General features: G+C 41.7%; 1 protein-coding gene across 14 annotated transcripts in view; it reads left to right on the forward strand.

The window, feature by feature from the left end:
• The window catches only part of KALRN (kalirin RhoGEF kinase), a 532,819-nt gene that overhangs the window by 59,465 nt on the left and 454,468 nt on the right, over nucleotides 1-18,886 (forward strand). The gene's annotated exons all lie outside the window — the stretch shown is intronic.

Raw genomic sequence — 18,886 nt, forward strand, 5'->3', positions numbered from 1 at the left:
CTTGGAAGTACACTCCATTAAAAAGAACATGAGACTTTTAAATTAGGCCCTATTTCAGCAAGGTGCTTTCAGCGTGCAGTTAATGTTGTGTGATTTATGCAACGACTTCGCATCTTTTCCACAGCGTTATGCTTAATGTTATTTGTTTGCTGAATCAGGGCCTAAATCAGATCTTCTTTCAAAACTTTCTAGGTAATTAGAGATCTCATATTATCTTGTGCCCAAAGCAGTTTCCAAACTGGCATTTTAGAGCCTGCGGGTACAGTTAGCTTAAAGTAATCAAGATAAATGTTAGATTTGGAATGCTAGTCCTGTCCAAATTGCATGTTAACTAAAAATACTGTTTGGATAAGTACTATTGAATGCAAATAATATTAAAGAACTGAACCAGCCCGTGCGTACAATTTAGGAGACGTTAAAGATCAGGAAGAAGAGGGAATAAACAAGAAAGCTATTGACATATTAAATAATAAACCACTTATTTCTGTCAGATTTGTGACACAAGGTTTTGTAGTAACTAGGGACCGGTATTTTTCTCCAGCTGTTGTAACTTGGCTTGAACTTAAGGTTAATTTGTTAGTTAAAGTAAAGGCATAAGATGATGGAGGAAGAGTGGTAATGTGTTTATACTATGTGACAGAAAGTCTGTGTTCAGTTCTTTTCCTTGCTATAAATTTCTGGTTGGACCGTGGGCAAATCTCTTAAGCTTTGTGTGCCACAGCTCTCTGTCTTCTGCTTCGTGTTTCATTTATCCTTTGGTTGCATATCCAGTTTGGGCTTTCCAGAACAGAGCCCAGTGTGTGTATACAATTGTAGCACAATGGGCATTACATGTGATTAACATATGTAGGTGTTTCTGAAATAAAAATAATAACATGCAATTTACAATAATCAGACCAGAAAATTTATATAAACTACAAAGTTCTGTCATTTCTACTTGTTTGGAGAAAATAAAAATTACTCTCCTGGCTTCATTTCTTTTGTGATAGTGTCATCCTACAAGAAGTGATGTTGTTTCTCTAAGAGATATGCTGAAGTTCTCCCAGCTCCTCCCCATTGCCACTAAGATGACCCACACTATTCAGGGCTGTGATCTCAGATGCAGTGCTCTGTTGTTTTACCTCACCATAAGCCTAATCTACATCACAGCCCAAACTGTGTATTTTGCTTTACAGTATTTGGTGTTATCAATATGCCATTTCATCTTGTCCAAAATGCTTTTAAACATTAGCTGCCACTATTACTTAAGGTGACTATTATATGGTAGAAGTAATTACTACTGTGTGTGGAGCTGTGAAACAGATGATTTTTCTTTTGTGTATGCATTGAACAGCATCTTTACATTTCTAAAAGTTCTGCCTTTAGGGAAGATTTGTTCTTAGGACTCATGGTTGTCCATTGCCATGGTTCTTTATATCTAAAATAAGCTTGTTTAGATGGAAAATATGTGTTTAGATCTTGGGATATGGAAATACCAGAAGCAATGTTGAAAATTTTTCAGCTTCAACAAAACCTGTGTCTGGAAGAACCCATGGCACTGAGCTTCCATAGGACATTTGACTTGCACATCTTCTTCCCGGTCCCTGTGTAGCAGGATTGAACCAATATATTGTTGTTTGGTCTTACCTTGAAATGGAAAGGAAAATGGCCCTTTGTCATTTGTAAGATTGCCCATCTCCATTTTCTTTCAAATTGGTTGCTTGAAGGAGACCTAGCCTATGAAACTAAATAATCCCAATTACACTTTAGAAGCACCACAGAGTAAGTTCAGATGACATGGTTAAAGAATGAATGCCATCTTGTCATCATTTTAATATTTTTGATATAATAGTAAAATTATATCTGTTTGCTTGGCTTTGGTGCTGACATAATACCGTTGTGCATTAACTCTGAACGCATGAGGATGTATTTAAAGTTCATATTTATCACATAGGGTTTCAATTTCAATGTGATGTAGCTTCCAAATCAATTAGGAAGTATGGAAAAATTTACTCACTGGGTAGAATTCATCTACTAATTTGAACTGCAATAGAAGTCTCTGTAGATTATTTTAATCTCCATGTTACCAGTAGTTCTCTATGGTGGAATAAGATGACGTTTTATGATCTGCCAAATTTGTTTGCATTTTTGACACAGATACATGGCATTACTAAGGTTAAGTGAAAGCAACCTGATGGAATTAAATATGAAAAAAATTATTTAAGGCAGAGACAAAAGTGTTCTTACTATATGTAAAATGACAGCCATCCATCACTGATAGTCAGAAACTGCAATAGATGGACCTTTTCTTTTTTTTTCCTAGAGTCCTTGCAAAATCGTCCTGGAACTGTCCCAGACTATTCAGGAAATCTCTTTATGGCAAGAAGTATCAAAATGTATTGCAAATCTTGCACGACTTTTCAAGCTGTCGTATTAAGCATTGCTAAGATATAGAGAAGGAATTTCCAAGTATCCTCATTGTCAGCCTGCCTTAGCCTCTCTGATTATTGAAGTTTTACCAATGATATCTGTAGGGAAGCCTGACCAACAAAGAGCTCTGAATGTTTCCTTTTCATCTTATACAGCCAACCTATAGATGATCCCAGTGCTATTGGGTCATGAATATATATTCAGCCCCGGGAATACACACAAAAAAAGCATTGCATAATGCATAAGGCTCCACATCAGTAGAACTCTTGAATGCCAGTTTAAGCACAAGATTTTTTTTTCACTAGTGCATGAATAGACATTTACAGGGGTTGCAATAGTGGGGCTGTAGTTATTTGGCCAGCAGTATGCACCTGCACTAATGCAGAATCTAAAGCATGATTTGTAGCTAGAACTGGAAAAATTAGTCTCTGGCTTTTATACCTGTGTATTAGTCTGAGATATTGTAGTATGAGTCTGAGGTATTGTAAATACCTCATTTGTAAGCTCATTCAGATACAAAGACACCTAAATAATCTCTCCAGAAAAAGGTGCAGGTGTAAAAAGGTACTTAGCAATATTCCATGAAAATATAGGAATATAACAGATGCCTAGGTAATACAGCTTGAAATTGTAGGTCTTTAAGGTTTGCATGAAACTCCATTGAACTTGGTGCAGGGATTCTCATTGCATTACCTAGGACTTGCATTTGAGTGCAAGTGCACACCAATATTTTCAAAGCGTAAAATATGAATAATTGTCAAAGCAGCCCATGAAAATACAGCAAACAGTCTAAAAAGCTGATGAACAAATTAATTAAGGGGATCCTCCACAGATTCTCTATTTTGTGTTACAGTGCTGGGAGTTTGGAGACAATAGTAGGTGAGGTATAATTAAAGGGCTTTTGAATTTAATGCTCCAAAGTTTGAGGTCTGCATGGTAGATTACCAATCACTTAGCCTGTATTTTATTACATGCCCTATGCAGCTCAACAGCTTCTGAAGAATACTAATTTAAATGCTCTGGAATGTAACAGTGCAATATTGATTTGCTGTATATCATATTTGATTTGAAGATGGAAAGCAACCTTAGCTTCTGGTCTTTTTCCTCAGTTCCTGCGGCCAACACGTGGTATGTCCCATCCATGAAGCAGTCATTGAAATAAACAAAGTTTCATGGGCAGAACAAGTGCAGAGTCCACAGTGCTGCTCCCCAAGGGTCTTCCTGGCTTTCAGCAGACCAGCGCCCCATCCTGCCCTTTGAGTAAAGACATTACCAGTGGGGAAAAAATCCCATTCTCAGTTAAACTTGTGTAAACTAATTGACATCCCTCAGGCTAAAGGGGATTTAACTGCAGGCAGAACTTGGCAAAAATGGGAAAATTATATGGGAAATAATAAGTTTTGAGCTTGGGAATAACTGATCAGGCTTTGTGAGCATTTGATGGATAATTTTCATTCATCAGTCCCCTTTTTCTCCCTTCTAAAGATTGGTTACGATGACTTCTGGATTTTTTTTAATTTTTTTTTGTTTGACTCAAAAGATTTCTTCACTCAACTTTTTTCTTGTTTGTTTGTTTGGTTTTTTTTTTTAATCAAACCACGTTGCAAAGGTTCCCTGCAGTGAGGAGTGGTAGCATCCAAATACATTCAGTGCTCAGAATAGGTTTTGGACAGTACTTTGCTGAACTGTATGTAGTGGGGATGCTCCCCCATGCTGATAACATTCAGATGCCAATGCAGTTGTACAGGGGTGAAAAATATATCTGTGGTATAGAAGTGGCTCAAACCAGCTGTTCTTTGATAAGGTATTTACAGATCCTTCTTTTGCATTTAATGCTGTATAGTATCACTAAGGAGATGCAAAATGTTGTTGCCTGCAGTTACAATGGCACTAATGCTCATGGGACTGATGATAAATGTTGACTAAAGTGAGTAAATGGACTGGATAGTGAAGGGCTTCTCTGTATTTCTGTGTGAGGGGTACAATAATAATTTGCATTTTATTTGTACTTTGTGGGAAACCTCCAGTTCCTGAGGAAGTATCATTACGGGTATGGGTCTTCTCATGTTGCATCATGAGCTGTTTCTATCAAGAGTGGGATTTTCAGCATTTCCATTCATGAAGAAGGGGTTTGAAAACCTGGAAAAAAAAAAATCTTTGAAAATTTGAAAATCCTTGCAAGCAGTGTTTCATGCTGCCTTGCAGCGTGCATATGACTGCTCGAAGTAGACTGTAGCAAGTCAACTGGCTTAGTGTGAAATTTTGCATGATTTACATGAAATAATATACAGGAGGTCTTGAGCAAAGAGTCAGTGTTGAATAATAGAAAATTCTGTGAGAAATGCAGCCAGACAGTTTTAAGGTGCTTTAGGGGAATGAAGGAGGTTGTTAGCAATTGAAGGAGTTGGGGGTATTTAATAATTTAGAAATGGGGGTGGGACTGTCATCACCAGCCACCGCTGACTATAAAAGCCCATTCCTGGAGCCCTTAGGTAAGGCTTTCCCTGCCTGAAATAGTTGTATAATCACACCTAAAACATCTCATCAGTGTTAATGTCTGGCAGGTCATTTCACAAAGCAGCTTTTGGTTAAAACCATGTAAGCATCTTTGAGCTCCCAATAACTAAACATTATTATTAGCTGGTGGTTAGGAGCTTATGTCTTGTGTTGCCTGTCCACAGAGGAGATCAAATGTATTTACATGGCGGCACAGAGGCAAATTATACTGGGATGCTTTGGTAAGCATTTATAGATAGGCTAACAGCTCCCATGCCATAAAGAACCATATAAAAAGGCTGTTTCTTGACATGGCCCACATAGTTATGTTTGATGAACCTGAAAATGTTTTGTAGAGAGAGAATGTGCAATGTTTTGTCTAATAGTCACAAAATACTAATGATATATCCAAGTCGCTGTTGTTTTCCAAAACACAGCGGTAATAAGGAACAAGGAATCAAATCTTCCCAGGATCTTGCAGAATGATGTAATATGTTTAAATATGTAAACTGTTGTAAGTGGCTCTCCAAATGATTGAAGGAAGCCTATAAAAAGAAATTGAACATTACCCTTGCTAGCCGTGAAGCAAGGGTCCTGCTCAGCGTTTTGATGTGCTCGGAGTGGTCACCAGTGCCCGTGGGACGTCCCTGGCTGCTGCATAGTGCTCCTCTCTCCATTTCTCATGAAGGTTGCACTGAGGCAGAGACCATGCCAGCTGATGGCTCTTGAGCCTCCGTCATCCCCGGGCTGGCTGAGCGGTGATTTATGTTGTTAAATGGCAGTTTATTGCTGGTGAGAGCCCTGGAGGCTGAAGTCATTTATTTATGCATGGAGCCGTCCTGCACACAGCAGCGCAGTGTCTGGCCCCGCAAGAGGAAGCACCCAGGGCCACTCGCATGGGACCCAGCGGTCCTAGGCATCCTGGTGACTTTCTGACATGGACGTGTGCCCAGAGGAACTGGCCACAGACCACTAACGCTTCTCTTGTCCACCTGTGATTCCCCGGCCGAGCTGGGAGGATGCCTGCTGGTGGTCCCTCAGGATGGGTGACTCATGCAGCCCCGAGCCACGGCTGTGCTTCCAGCTGCCAAAGTGCCTTGTAGGGTGGCTGCAGAAATGCTGGAGTTTTCCATGTAAGCAATGGCTGGAGTGAGCATGTACGTGAATGGCGTGGGAGGTATCTCCCAAATGAGACCAAAAAGTAAGGGGATTCGGGGAAGTCTGGAAAATACGGATGCTATAGTACAACCTTAAGGTAGCACAGAGATTTTGCTCCCTGGAGACCTGAGATAGACTTGAAGTGGTGGCATGGAAGTGACTGCGCACTGCTCCCAGTGCCCTGAATTGTCCCACTCTGCCTGAGGAATTGCTATGATATATATTGGTGTTTGGACTGGCAGAATGGTTAATTTATGGGTTGCTTTTTTTCTTTGTCTAGTCCATATTCTTCTTCTCACTGGAAACAAAGATGTTTACAGTTGGGCTGGATTACCAAACTGCTACTGATGTTATCAGGAGTGATGATTTAGCATTTATTTATACCCACCCGTTAGGAAGTGATGGACGGTGATGCTTCTGGCAATCCACACCCACTATTATTTAAAGGAGCCAGTCACAATTTCATGCAATCGTGGCTTCTTGTTGTTGTCTCAGAAAGCAATTAAAAGTTTAATTAAAATCAGCACTGTCTTTATTGGCTACAACTGTAAATATCCTAAAATGATCAGACATGTGTCTGCAGCCTTTGGAATTGTGAATAGTGAACAGTTGCCAAACGCTGAAATGAAGGAAAGTGTTGGCATGCATTTAAAACCCATATAAATGCTAAATTAAATCTTTTAGATTGGATAATAATCTCCATATTTTTTTAAAACTATTTTAAGTATATCTGTCTCAAAATAAAGCAAGGAGGCAAAGGGAACGACATATACTTTAGACAGAACAACATTACTCATCAGACTTTTAACTTTAATGATCACAAGGCTTTTAAAAGACTCTCTGTGCAATACTGTAATGTAGACCATATTTTCAGCTGAATATTTAGGACAAATAGAGTCAGTTGCTACAAGACAGAATTAAGCCTCCAAGAATAAGCTTTTGAGAGGCACTGGGACGACACCACAGTGGGGAGAAACTGGTCGCTTCTCGTGTAGTTCTCTTCTCCTCCCCGTTACACTGGAGTCCTGACTTAAAGCTCAGTAGATTAAAAAGATTATGTTTATGTTTTAAAACTGTAATAGATTTTTTGTTGAATTCTTATTTCTTCTATTTTAATTTATGTCTTTAATTTAAGAAGGTTTTGGCATATATTATAGGCAGAGAGTCTTGTTCAGGAGAAACACTGGTTTGAGGAGGAAAATCGACCAGCATGGCCTGGGTCTAAGTGAGTGCAGATGTATAGATTTAAACTAATGTGGATATATGTCACAAAACTTCCCCTATTTTGCTCATTAAAGGTTAAATCACAGGGTCATTAGCTAACCTCTCCTTGATTAAAGGAAGCTGTAGAGCCAAGAAACATCTGCATTCATGAGGTGCCAGGCTGTCAGCAAAATGGAAGCCGGAATCAAAGACAATGTAAAAAAAAAAATATATATTTTTTTTAATGTCCCTTCTGTTTTGCATCCTTGAGTTTGACGGTCTCACCAGGCCTGCAGGAGAGGAGTGTCCTTCACTTTCAAACAGCCTCTCAGTGTTGCACAACAGATCTCACCCAGGATGTTGTAAAAGCCCTTATGGTCCATGTCATGGGATTTAAAGCTGCAGGATGCTTGAGTGTTTGCCTTGTTTGTTGTGTTTTTTTGCACGTGAAAAGGAAACCTCAGAAATGTGCATAATTACTAATATTAAACAGTCAGTGTGCGGTAAAAATAACATTAGATCTTGGTGGAGTTATAGCCACAGAGCTGTTCTTGCTGGGAACAGCCACACGCTCAGCCACTCCACCAGATTATGTCTGCCAAGAGCCCGACTATTCAGTCTATATGTACACAGAGACTGTTGCTGTGGACAGAGCTGTTATTAAGAAGGCACAGAAATCATGCTTTCTGTTTTTTCTGTCCCGCCCTGAAATTGCCCTCCCAGTGCCTGTTGCAGGAGTTGGTTGGTTTAGAAGTCAGAGGTGCAGAAAGAGTTTGCATTTTCTTTTCTGTATGTGGGTGCTCTGCTTGGGGCTAGCGGTTGATGGCAGCACGGTAGTGCTGTTTTCTCTTAGAAGGTAACTTTTTTAATGAAATATGTGACTTGATAACACAGAGAAGTCCAGATTTCCTTCTGTTGCTGAGACAGGCATTCTTCAAGCATAGCCCCATTCCTCTGGCCTGCTTTTGTTAATCATTATCATAAAAATCCCTAAACAGACCAAAAACTTCATTGCTCAGAAACGAGAAAGTAGCAACACTTCTTTTGGTCAGTGATGCGTAGGAGGAAACATGAACAAAAATCTTCGACCTGAAATTTGGGAAATGTAGAAGTGCATGTTTTGAAACATGTATAATATACGTGGCAGAGACCAAAAGAAAAACTGAATTTTAAAGGAATTAAAAATCTAAATCTTACTTTTTTAGTTTGCACTCTGCACTGGTGAAGTTAATTCCCAGAGCAGGGTTGCAAGTGGGCTTCAGGCAATAAGGTTGGTTAAGCATAAATTTAATAAGCATCAACAGTGTCTTGCTACCAGGACAGTAAGCAGTAATAGTAACAGAATAAGATGTTCAGTAATGGAAAACTTAAAGTATATCTTAAGTGTTCCGTGCTTATAGTTGTAAACATATCTAAATTGGACCTCTGTTTCTCATCTTCCTATCAGTAAAAAGATATCACCAGACACAAGTTTGGTTAGGTTTGCAAGGTTTCATCTTTCTACCTGGCATATGATAGGGATCATTTAATAAACGTAGTTAGCTGGAAGCCTTATGCAGTGTTGTGAACCCCCGGCTTTCAAAATTGTGGGTTGGGTTCACCAATACCTTAAAAATGAGATTTGCAAACAGTGTACATTTGCTTGCTTTTTGTATATGTATTCTGGACTTTAAACCTCTGGGATCTGTCCTTTCAAAGTTTACATTGATAACCAAGTTTCAAGGAAAGTTTCAGGAGGCTTGTGGCAAAATCAGGAGCAATCCAATCTCTGTTTTGTAGTATGTTAAGTCCAGCGTGTATAGTAAAACAGAACTGAAGTTTTACATAATTTTTGCTTATATGTAGTATCTGTACTTACAGATGAGACACCAATGGGACTTGTTGATATTCATCCAACACAATGCACTGATCATAATTTAATCGTATGCAGTAATATTTCACAGATTTTATTGAGATAAAATTTTGGAGTTTGGAAACAAATTAATCTGGCTCATTTGAAGACATTCAAATAGACGCTCTGGGACCCTGCAGAGCTCTGGGTGTTTTCCATTTATCGTAAGATCTCCAAGGCCAAATTAGAGCAAAATGTATCATTAAAAGGCCATACAACTGCCACAATTGTCTCTCACCAATCTGTAATTACAAATATTTCCCACTGATTTCCCCCACTGACCTCAAATGAAGGCAAATGAGTGTTTATTTGGCACTGTGTTGCAAATTGTCCCACATATTTCTTGTTGTACGTTGAAGTTTTTATTCTTTCCGCTTTGTTTCTTTGTGTTTTGGGGAATCGTGAGTTGGTGGTATTTGCCTAAAACTTATAAAAACAGGGGAAAGAAAAATTTAAAACTGAAGAAGGAATGTGTTGGCAGAAAAAATCCATTTGAAGCCACTGGGGAATTCCTACTGTCACTTGAAATGGCTGTTGTGGGGGAGGATAATACAAAGGCCTGGATTTTTAAATGTGATTAAGATAAACAAGTAGTGTTTCTTATCCTTGAGCTGGTTACAATCTAATCCAAGCAGCTCAGTGTAAAAGTGCATTTTTGGCCTTAATTGATATTTTTACTAATGTCAGTGCACAGTCTGGAACGATCACATTTTGCTTTGACAGCGTAAAGCATTGTGTAAGTTTTTATCCATACCACTGAACTATAAACATTGCTTTAGCCAGCCCACCAGAGCTTGAACGTTTGAACTGGGAGCTGTCTTGCCACAAGGGTGGGAAGCGAGCTATTTTTCTTGCCGAGAGCAAAGTTGTCAATGGTGGTTTGGGGGGACATCAGCAGGGGCTGGTTGCAAGAGTTTTAGATTATATGGGTCTCATCCATAACCTGGCTGGCCCTGAACTCTCAGAGGAACAGAGGTTGGTGTGGGTGTGTGTGAAAGCCAGGCAGGATTAGACCCTGAGATAGTTTAAGGTTAACTGCCTGTTTGTGGTGCAATTTCAGCATTAACTGTGAAGAGAGAAATTCTTTAAGTACCGATGGATGCTAAAGCTCCTGCATGATGCATCTCACAATATGTCCTCCCTGGTTATTTGTTTTAAGAGTGTTAAGTCCACCTTAATTCTTTTTAAGTCTGACGCTGACGTTTTTGTTGGAATCCCTATCCGTGAGCAGTGCTTCCACTACCGGTGGGTTATTCCTCCTGGCCCTGGAACATGCTCACCTCCAGCCAAACACGACTTTTGCCAGAGGGTGCTTCCCTCTTACTCAGAGCCACGCTGCCCTGTGCTTAGACGGGCAAAAAAAGAGAAGGATCTCAAAAGAAAAAATGAATCCTTATTTTTCTTATCCATGGTGCAAATCAAGGCTTTGTCTGCTTGTTGCTGTCCCCAGGGTGGGGGGAGCAGGTGGTAGTTGGGGAAGCTGCTACGTGGGTGCTGGGAGCCATCTGAGCTTCTTCTCTGGGTTTAGAAGCACTTGAAAATCTTTGGGTAGCAGAGCATTGCCCCCAGACTGCTACCCCAGTGCAGTGGACTTGTCTGCTCTGGACCTGGCTAAAATGGTGCTGAGATGGGTAATAATATAAAAGCAGCAATTTACAATACCTGAGTTCAACTCTTCCATTTCAGTACTTTGGCACCTCAGCTTCTGCCCTGTCCCCAAACCCAAGAGCACAGAGGGTGAAATCTACAGGAGGGAAAAACTACAGCTTTTCCAAGAGTCAGTTATGGTCTGATTTAGAGTTGAGGGGAAAAAAGCTCACCAAGAAACAACAACAAAACCACAAGAAACAAAAGCAGAATGCAACAACATAAAAATAAAAATAAAAAATTAAGAGAAGATAAAGTAATTTTCTGTTTGCTTTTGAATTTAAAAAAAAAATCAAAATGTCATAATGCTATAAAACCGTATCATTTTATCTTATTCAACCTATTTTGTTTATTTGTAGTAGGAAAAGTTTTTCCTTGTATTCACTTAGACTAACTTATTTTTTATTTTGGTGTGCTTAGTGTTTATGGGAGTGCAGGATAATGTTGGTGAGAGCCAAGCACCACATGCAAGCGTTGCAGGCTCCCCACACCAGCATTCAATGATGGCCAGGCTCTGAGCCATTTAGGACATTTATAACTCCCACTGAAGTAATTTAAAGTTCTGCCATCCAGTACCTTCCACCTCTATTGTTTTTCCTTTAAATCTATTTGCAGTGTATCTGTCTTTGTCCTTTTAAAATAAATTTCTCAATACTTCTCTTTGTTTTCAGAACCATGAGATCATTGTTTTTGATGGTTAAGAGTTTCAAAAGAAAAAAAACACGCTAATTTGCTTCATGTAGTTTGTTTAAAGAAATGAGCAATGACATTCTTTTTATTATTGCTGCTTCATCTGAAATCCATATATCTCTTTTACAATCTTTGGTGGCCTAAAATTATAAATAACATTTTAAAGTTAGTTTGCCTGTGGGAGAAGAAAACCTGGGACAAGCTGGCTATGCAATCATCAGACCAAACCTACAGCATCAGATGAAAGAGCTGAGAGCAAGCGCTGGTGAGCAGAAGGGACACAAATAAGGCACTGTTGGGGTAGGAAGGCATGAAATGGGTTAAGCTTGAAAGCTGCTGCTCATGAGAGTAAATGGCAAACAAGATGTAGAAATGCCATACCTCTGTGTCTGTATGAATGCAAATGAAGTTCGTCTTGACCCTAAGAGCCGACGTTGGCATGACTGAGCACGTCCACATGCGTCCAAGGCTGGTCTGTGCAGGGGAGAGCACTGGGCTGTTACCAGCTTGTCCCCTTGCATCTTTTTCTGCCTCTGTGAGAGGAGAGGAGCCATGGTCATAGTTGGCCCCATCAAGAGAAAACTCAGAGCTCTGAGTGCTGAGCTAGCTGGGATTTTAAGAAAAGGAATAGCTTAGATAACGTGTGTTTGCATCTAGGGGCTGCTACTGTGCGTGTCCTCCTTTTGCCTCCTTCCAACGCTGTAAAGCACAGGGTTGTTCTGTGTTTCCTCTCAGTTCATCGCTCCCAGTGCTTCAATTCATTCAAAATATAAAGTCAGGAATCCCTCTGGACCAGTTCCTCCTTGCTCAGTTAGGTATATAGCAAAACAAAGAAAAATTGGTACTACCATGTGAAATACTGTGCTCACTGTGTCTGTGCTGACTCTGCATCGCCAGCCAGCTGGCTCCTCAAGAAGAATTTTAGTCCCCTCTGAAACCTGTGAAACACTTCACAAGTTCACACAGCCTCAGTAGCCAGATCTTGCCAAGGTTGGCTGGGATCCACGCCACCTTCCATGCGTGTAGTTCTGCATGCCAGGCTCCCGAACAGTGTATTTGGAGCTGGTTGATGATTGTGTATTTAACAAATAAACCTTGCCTGATTATATTAATTCACATCCTCTTTGTCTATCACTCTAAAATGACAAATTAATCTCTCCTTAGTTTCTGTGACACAGGTCTGCTCTGGGATGGGGAGCACAGACAACTGCCCACAAACTCAAGGTCTGGTGTCCAGCTAAAAACTGTCTCTTCACACGATCTTCTCATGTCTGTCTTGCTGTCTTCCGTGCCAATGAAGAACTCTTTCTACCGTCTGGTAAAAGGGATCAGTGGTGTTTTGGGTTTGTGTGGTGGGGTTTTGGTAGCAGAGGAGGGGCCGCAGGGACGGCGCCTGTGAGAAGCTGCTGGAAGCTTCCCCGGCTCCAAGTCAGACCCGCCTTTGGCCAAGGCTGAGCCCGTCAGCGATGGTGGTAGCGCCTCTGGGAGAACAGATTTAAGAAGGGAAATGGGATGGGGATGGGATGCAGCGGGGATGGGAGTGGGATGTGAGAGAAACTCCTCTGCAGATGCCGAGGTCAGTGAGGAAGGAGGGGAGGAGGAGCGGGGGAGGAGGGGATGCCCCCGCCGCCCGCGGTGATGGCAGGCTGTCCCCCCCAGCCCACGGAGGGGAGCGGGGGAGCAGATGCCCGTCTGCAGCCCGGGGAGGAGCCCACGCCGGAGCAGGTGGATGCCCCCGAAGATGGCCGGGACTCCATGGGAAAGCCTGCACTGGAGCAGTCTGTGACTGAAGATTGGCCTGGGGGTAGGACCCATGCCAGAGAAGTTTGTGAAGGACTGCAGCCCATGGGAAGGACTCACGTTGGAGAAGTTCATGAAGGACTGTCTCCCATGTGAGGGACCCCATGCTGGAGCAAGGGACGAGTGAGGAGTGCTCCCCCTGAGGAGAAGGGAGCGGCAGAGACAACGTGTGATGAACTCATCACAATCCCCATTCCCCGTCTCCCTGCGCCACTGTGGAGAGAAGGTAGAGAAAACCAAGAGTGGAGTTGAGCTGGGAAGGAGGGGGGGGTGGGTGGAAGGTGTTCTAAGGTTTGGTTTTACTTCTCATTATCCTTGTTTTGATTTGATTTGTAGTAAATTAAATTGATTTTGTTTCTTCCCCAAGTTGAGCCTGTCTTTTGCCCGTGACCGTAAGTGGTGAGTGATCCTTCCCTGTCCTTGTCTTGACCCACGAGCTTTTCTTTATATTTTCTCGTCCTCATCCCACCAAGGCTGGGGGGGAGGAGTGAGCGAGCGGCTTTGTGGTGCTTTGTTACCGGCTGGGCTTAAATCACGACAAGTGGCAACATGACCATGATTTTGACTGCAGAAGACCTAATCCATTGCACCAGATCCTGGTTTATTTCTTTGAAATTTCCAGATCATCAGTGAGGATTGGTTCCCCGAAGATACCCTTTAAGACATGGCTTTCCAGAGGGCAAGACAACCTGGCCAGCCATCTGAGCAGGAAGTTTATTGGCAAATATGAATCAACTCTAGGTAATACAGGCAATATTCCAGTAGGAATGTTCCTACTTGTAGTGGATTGACCTTGGCTGGGTGCCAGGTGCCCACCAAGCTGCCCTATCACTCCCCCCTCCTCAGCTGGATGGGGGACAGTAAATAAAACAAAAGGCTCATGGGTTGGGATAAGGACAGGGAGGTCACTCAGCAATTACCGTCACAGACAAAACAGACTCGACTTGGGGAAATTAGTTTAATTTATTGCCAGTCAAAATCAGAGTAGGGTAATGAGAAGTAAAACTAAATCTTAAAACACCTTTCCCCCACACCCCTCCTTTCTTCCTGGGCTCATCTTCACTCTTGATTTCTCTACCTCCTGCCCACCCCAAGCGGCGGAGGAGGATGGGGGGAATGGGGATTGCTCCAGTGTGGGTCCCCCGTGGGGTCACAAGTCCTGCCAGCAAACCTGCTCCAGTGTGGGCTCCTCTCTCCACGGGTCCACAGGTCCTGCGAGGAGCCTGCTCTAGCGTGGGCTTCCCGTGGGGTCACAGCCTCCTTCGGTCATCCACCTGCTCTGGCGAGGGGTCCTCCCTGGGCTGCAGGTGGATATCTGCTCCACCGTGGACCTCCATGGGCTGCAGGGGGACAGCCTGCCTCACCATGGTCTTCACCACGGGCTGCAGGGGAATCTCTGCTCTGGTGCCTGGAGCACCTGCTCCCCCTTCTTCTTCACTGAGCTTGGTGTCTGCAGAGTTGTTCCTCTCACATATTCTCACTTCTCTCTTCTTGCTGCTGTTGTGCAGCATTACCCCCCCCCCCCCCCTTCTTAAATATGTTATGCCAGAGGTGCTACCACTGTTGCTGATGGGCTTGGCCTTGGCCAGTGGTGGGTCCATCTTGGAGCTGGCTGGTGTTGGCTCTATCGGATGTGGAGGAAGCTTCTAGCAGCTTCTCACAGAAGCCACCACCCCTGTAGCCCCCCAGCTACCAAAACCTTGCCATGCAAACCCAATACACTACTTTAGACCTGTCTACTATCAAGGAAACAAAAAATATTATTACTTCTGTTCTCGGATGGCCAGGGCCAATTTGGGACTCGAGCTCCTATATGCACACTAGCCTAACCCAGAGATCTTCAAGAAAATCAGAAAGCTCTGACTAAAATGGATTTCACAGCCCTAACACAGTTAAGACATCTTCAATCTTTGATATTTGCACTCTACAGTTTCTTATAATCATGCTCTTAATCCTGGATTTAATCTCTCAGAGGCAGGGCCAGGCTCTGCACCCTCCATCTCATGAAATGGATGTTGAATGGCTTTTTTGGAAGAAGGAGCTCACATAAATATTCAAAATATCCTCACCAGCAGCAGAAAAGGCTCAATTATAAACACTTACCTGGCAAGGTAGGAAAGGATTTCAGTTTGGCTCACTGACATCTTCTATCTCTATCCAAAGCACAGAGCCAAGGTATTTTGAGCCTGCCAGTGCTGAAGAAGTCTGGCCCCCCAACAAGATCACCAGAAGTTCTATTTCAGAAATGGTCTGGTTTTGCCTTCTGCAAAGATAAGAGTTTAAAATATTTACAAAAGAATCATGGGTCTTCCAGGGCCCATAACTCAATCTTGGTGGGACTTCTGAGACAAATTTTGCAACTGGCTTCCTCATTCTTTCCATTCCACTTATAGGTGAATGGGAGAGCTACAAAGTTTTGACAGCAGGGCTCCTTTCCAGTCTTTTATATGCATATATTGCACAGAGGCCTCCCAGATATCTATCAAAAGTGATGTTGGAATTCCATCCAATTCCATCCGGCCAATATATCCATCAATATTCTTTCCAGAACTTGAAGAAACATGGAAAAGCTGAGCTTACAGGACATTTGGGTACAGTGGACTTTATACAGACACATATTTTATATCTATTCCTTGGCTTTTTGCACCTTCTGCAAAAATACTAATAATTTTAAAAAAAGCCTATCTATATCACCATAAGGTAAACTAAGCACAGCTTAGCTTGCATTTTGGAGACATCCTCTTCACCAGACAGCTTGTGGCACATGTAGAGCTCTGCATGGGCTGCTCAGAGGACCAACACTTCACAGGATGCGTGTCTTCTACTCCAAGGGTGCTCGTGACTCCAAAGCCCTTGGTCTGTCTGTAGTGGGTTGGTAGAAATATCTGAGCTAACGTGGGTACCAAAGCAGCCTCACTGCCACAGGGTGGTGTTCCCAGCAGGCTCATTTCTCAGAAGAACGTAGGTGAATTCTGAGTAGTCACAGCTTTAGTGGTTCTGGTACTCATACTATCTAATTTGCACTGTAGAAATACTCTGTGACTTCTTTAGGCTGGATACAAGTTTGTAATAATCAGACACAGAAGCAAATGCAATCCTGATGAGCCATAGTGAGTGTGCAGGTAAATAACCATTTATATTTACTTTGTTAAATTATCAGTTTCATCATTTTCTCTTTGTGGAGTGTATGAGTCATGACTGAACTTATCTAAACTATTCACTACTATGTTGAAGTGTCCTTCCTCTGATCTGCAGATCATGGTATTGAAATTGTCCCACAATCAAATTTATCTCAAGTTGTTCATTATTTAGTGTCCTCTTTTGCTGGCAACTGCAAAGAAATGAAGACAAGAATTGTTAAAAGTTAAAATATGCCTTTGTGATGGTTCAAATTAACAGTTATGAGTTTATGGGGGGTTGGGGGTAATTTTATTTGGGTTGGGGTTTGGGTTTTGTTTTTTTTTTTTTCCTCGAGTAATCTATCAGAAGAGCATGCTTGCTTAGTTACATTTCAGCTATAATCTGTGATAAAAATGAACATTGTTTTCTTGACTCAGGATCAGCTATGGTAAACTTCAACAATGTGTGTATGTGCACGAGAAAGTGAAAGAAAAAGGAAATTTTAAGAGAAGGACTTAATGAGTGCAGAGCAAGGAGCTGTGTCGGTTACAGTACAGTAACCCTTTTGCTTCAGACAAAAGTGTCGGAGACTGGTAAAGGGTAATTAATTGAAGAAGACGACATTGAAGTAATTGAAAACATCCAGCAAGTGGGTAACTTCTTTGTTCATGGTGATGCATTTCCCTAAATCAGTTTGCTTACAGTGAGTTGTCTGATAACAACTTTGCTCGTTGTTTGAATGAGAAGTGGGGATATTTAATTTGTGTTATCAGAGGTTAGATAATGCTAAATCAAGGCCACTGTGCTGATAGATGGGAATGCTTAGTCACAACCAGCCACTCCTGGAGGCTGTAAGTCTATGATCTATCAGTACAAGTACATTTGTTTTCTTGCAAATGATAAGGGAACAAGAGACCCTCTACAGAAGCATTGATTAGGTATTATTTTCTCTCCTAATGCCTTAAAGTTCATCTGATCCTTTGTAAGAACTTGTGTCTACTTATCCTGTTTAATTTAATAGAATACTTTAAGCCATTTAAGTTATCCACAGGTGGTACAGAAGGACTGATAAAAAGCTGATATAAGTGTCTCCTTCAGCAGCAAAATTTTCTTATTTTACTGAGGCTTGGAGGAGAAATAGATGCTGACACTGAGAGAAAGCCTCACTGGTATGCTGGATGCATTCATGGCAATTAGTCAAGGAGCTATCAGCAGGAATTCTTACATGTCTTTTGTCTGTGGCATCTTGAGAATATCCTTTCCCAAAGTACAATAAACTTCAGGAGGGAAAGAACACTACAAGGAAATTCCAGATATGAAATACAGTGTTTCTTCAGTGTTATGGTGAGGAGAATATTGGGGCTTGTAAGAGCATGGAGACTTCAATACTAGATCAGACCAACAATCCCTTTAGTGCAAAGTTCTGGGTGTTTTTTCTATGCTTTTAATATTCTTTGTTTTTTTCTGGGTCTTTTTTATTTATTTCATCCCCACTTATTGAGAAGGAAGTGCATATAAAACATGTTACAAAAGCAGTGGTGCTGTTTCATTTCAGGGTGTTACATTTGTCATATAATTATCAATCTATTCAGTGGAACAGTTTCATAGCATGCTTTGTTTGCAGCAGCTCCTGAGAAATAGAGGTTTCTATCAGCTTGTATGTCTACTTCTTTTCCTTAATGATTGCAAACTTCTGCCATTGAAATTCATTGTAAAACTAAATCTTAGTGGAAATGGGATTTCACCTAATGCGTGTGTATGCAGAAAGATCTAATCATCTAGCATGATAAGACACACAATGAATACATTGACACAAGGTTAGGATTCATAAGGAAAGTCTCATAAAGGCATTGTCAATGTGGGTCAGAATTTGAACTTTTTTGAACTGACATCCTCCCTCCCAAAAGCCACAAGAAAGTTTTCAAGGCCAAATGATTTGTCATGAAAAACTGCATCTGGCTTAGGGACTGCAGTCTGGGCTTCCCGGAGCTGAGGTTGCTTAGAGGGCCACAACAGCAAAAAGAAAATATCCTCTGTTGCTGGACATTTTCAAGGGAGCAGGAGTGGAAGGGAATGTGTCTCTGGGGAGGGGGAATTTTCTGGAGGAGAGAGGAGGGGAGCAAATGAAGGAATTACAGAAGGAAAAAAGGGTTAATCTGTGGGCCTTGGGATCTCCTTTGATGATGCATTTAGGGTTTCACTGCTGTAAAAGTTCTAAAGGGTTGATGGGTACCTGAGCATCCCTTGGCATATACACAGGTTGTGGTGTAGCACTGTATCCAGACTCTCCCAGAGCAAAGAACTTGTCCTTTGTTAATGTCCCCTGAAGACTCTGCTGCCAACTCAAACGGTATGTGGGTTCATTCCTCAGCATACTCTTTTGCAACCTCAATTAAGAAAAAGTTCAAGCAAAAGCTGTGTATGCAACCCCATGAAAAAGCGACTGTGGCCTTGAATCTTTCCTCCCTTTTC

This window comes from Aquila chrysaetos, chromosome 6 (genome assembly GCF_900496995.4).
Source record: "Aquila chrysaetos chrysaetos chromosome 6, bAquChr1.4, whole genome shotgun sequence".
NCBI classification, from domain to species: domain Eukaryota; kingdom Metazoa; phylum Chordata; class Aves; order Accipitriformes; family Accipitridae; genus Aquila; species Aquila chrysaetos.